The following is a 3,599-nucleotide window of genomic DNA, read 5'->3' as shown; positions in this document are numbered from 1 at the left end:
TTTTATTATTCCTGTCTTATTTTTTGATGATACAGACTAACCGACTCGAGTAAAAAAACTTGCTGGTTGTCGCGTTTTGTTTCGAGTGTCTTTTTTTTACAGATTTGTTTGAAATATTAAAATATTAAGATAAAAGAAGGACTAAAAGTGTTTGATAAATGCGGTAGCATGTTTTAGATATAAGTCATTGAAAATATTAAGGTACTGACATAAAGAGTTTCAAAAACACAAGCACCACTATGTCATAGTTACGGCCATCTAATTCGACCCCTGTGGATCATCGTTTGCTGCACCACAATAATGTCCAGCAAAGTAGCACTACCAGAAATTAATGATCGTCATCACACTCCAATAATAATTGTATTTGCACCTATAAAATATAAAATATTCAAAATATTTAACAAAATGGAGTTTGCATGGCATATGTTATTTGACATTATTAAAAAAAAACAAAAAACGTTTGTTTGATGGCCTCTACATTTCAGAGATGTATATGCTTTCGGTACGCCCAGGAACTAATAGTCATGCAGATACAAATCCACCAATCCCATTAAAGTTAGTGCAAGAAGAAAAAACTCAATATAAAGGGTATTATAATTCAAGACTTCCTTAATGCTACCTCTTTCAGTTGTTAAAGACGAACTCTCCTCTAAAAACGTAAATGAGTTAGGAAAATGATACCAAGAAGCTTTTACCGAAGGCAGTTACAATAGAAAGGGAAGGGTATTTTTTTTTAAATCGCGTTTTTCGAAAATTTAATGTACTGGACTTAGGCAACCTCAGTCGCCCAATGCGCTTATGACCATAAGGGTTTAATAATTTATTTTACGTACGTAACTGTTACCGTGAAAAGACTTACTAAAAGGAAAATTAATATATAAACGTTTTCATATATATTTAGAACTTCTCTTTAAGCATTCTAAAAATTTTGTATTCAATATCGACAAACCAAAAAGCTTTTAAACTATCGTTACATCTTTTCATTAAATATCAGATTTCTTTTTCTATAATATCGTTAAATGTTTACGTTATTCCTTATAAGAAAATAATGAGCAGTTTTTAAAAATAAGATGAATAATCTTATTCCCCCTAGTGGCACAGCAGCATGTCTGCGGACTTACAACGCTAGAAACCGGGTTTCGATACCCGTGGTGGGCAGAGCACAGATAGCCCATTGTGTAGCTTTGTGCTTAATTACAAACAAACAAACAAAATCAAAACGACTGAGTTGTGATAAGTTGGTTGTTTTTAATAGATAAGGAAGGGAAATGCTGATTATAAGATATTAAATTTATAAAAAGATGTATGTGTGATAACTTTTACAGGGTGAAGTGGTTGATCTGGGTGTATTGTTTAACAATGATAAAATATTCATTATAATTTGGGGTTATTTTTTCCTCTAGTGGCATTTGGTATTGTGCATTTCAAACGTTATATTTATAACCAAAGTTATATACATATATAAATATATTTTAAATGGAATATTTATACTGGACTTCTGTGAAGCTCACGTGGTAAAGCTCCTCCCCCCCCCCCTCCCAGTGGCACAGTGGTATGTCTTACAACGCTAGAAACCGGGTTTTGATACCCGTGGCGGACAGAGCACAAATAGCTCATTGTGCAGCTTTGTGCCTAACTTCAAACAAACAAACACGTGGTAAAAATAATCTATTCTTAGATTGCTTTAAAAATAAGCTCAATAGATGCTTAATGGTTGTCCAGCAACATTTTTTTCAAAAGTTTCCCAAACGCAATAACACTTTAATAGCTTACACTAAACAAATATATGCAGTACGACAATATATTTCTTATCAGTTGGAAACCATTGTGCTAACTATAGAAAAAATTATATACATGTATACACTTTCACCAAATACATGAAAGTTTCGATTAAAAATCAGCCCCTAGTTATACGCTCTGTGATTCTAGTTGTATATTGTGGGCAAATATCGGTTTATTTTTAGTTTCTTACAAAGTTTTGGAAGTTTATAATCCTCCTCTCCTTTTCGAGCATTCGAATAACAGTGCGAAAACTCGGTGAGTCCTTCGTCGCTATGGCAACACTTCTTTTAGAGCACACCTCCAGCAGTCGCTGCTGTGAACAGACCAGGTGCACTGTTGGCGTCTTTGTGCAACCTGTCAGCAAGACACAAATAGAAGAGTATCCTACAATATCTTGTTATCCATCAACTCTGATATAACAAGAGGCTTCACCTATGTGTATAAATAGCAAAGATTATATTCGTGATCTTCGTTTTTTAAGCATGATTCGGCAAGATTCCCTAGCTATATTGAATCTGTCTATAGAGATTATCGAAGTTATTATCAACCGACGGGGGGTCTATCCTAGATGAGCTTTATTTACTATAACAAAAAAATGTTCTTTTCTATACATCCATCATCAATACAGCTAACACTCAGCATTATACATCTTTGTGAAGTGTCGCTACGAAGACATTTATTTTCTGAATTGAGTTGCGTCTGTCCTAAACAGTAGGTGTCTGTACTGCAAGAAGAAATCCACGCCTTTGTATCATAAATGAAATTTCATTTATGTGGCATGTGGTATAGATCTGTATTATTTTCGATAAGAACTTAAGAGGTGATTGAACTGGGAATACATTGATAATCGTGATAAACCTGAGGATATCAAACGGATTGAGCTAAGGTTATAATTAGGTTGTAATGTAATAAAGGAAAATGCTACTTAACTACATTAAGATTTATTCGGAACTTTTATAAGTCAGAAACAGACTACCTAAATATCATTTTTTTTTTTTACAAATAAGGGATACATATGTAACTATTCATAGCATAAGCGACAATTAAAGTATTCATTTGGGGTCGCGAAATTACTATGTACAAAAGAGTTAGGAATATTGGTTATCTCCGTTCCCTCCAGCTCTGAAGGTAAAAGCTGATGTAATAAACATATCTTGGGAGCGTAAGTAAAATATCAGTATCAGGCCTACCCGAAAGTTTAAAATAAGCAACCAACGTCAGTGTATTTTAAGTGGAGACAAGTGTTTTTGTATTACATATACATAATTTTACTATTAATATAAGAACAGGGGAAGTTTGGTTGGTACTGACAAAAGTAATGAATGAATAACGGAAAAACATAACCTTTTGTGGTTAGGGTCTGAAATATACCATCTAGGAATAAGACTATTTCAAGAGGAGCTTAAGCTTTTACATGCAAGGGATACATCAGCTGTCATTGACTTTCAGGAAGTTAGAAAGAGTACTGTTAGGGCTAAAAGTGGTGAATTTAGTTATAATGAGCCTATTCTGTTGAGCAACAAATCTCAGCCCTTGGAGGGAAGGAAAACAAAAGGGTCAGAGAAGGATGTGGATGATAAGGATTTCTTTAAATACATTAAGGGTAAACAGAATGTCAGGATGGGGATAGGACCCTTAAGGGATGATAAAGGAAGGCGAGTATCTGATGATTATGAGATGGCTTGGTTATTAAATTTTGCTTTTTCTTCGGTTTTTACTAATGAAGATTTAAGCAGTATTCCACAGCTTGATAAGTTGATAAACGGAAACGAGATCAAACAAGATGACTGCATTAATTCTGATCTAGTTAAGAAAAA

This window comes from Limulus polyphemus, unplaced genomic scaffold (genome assembly GCF_000517525.1).
Source record: "Limulus polyphemus unplaced genomic scaffold, Limulus_polyphemus-2.1.2 Scaffold360, whole genome shotgun sequence".
In the NCBI taxonomy this organism is placed as follows: Eukaryota; Metazoa; Arthropoda; class Merostomata; order Xiphosura; family Limulidae; genus Limulus; species Limulus polyphemus.
This window is presented reverse-complemented; position numbering follows the sequence as displayed.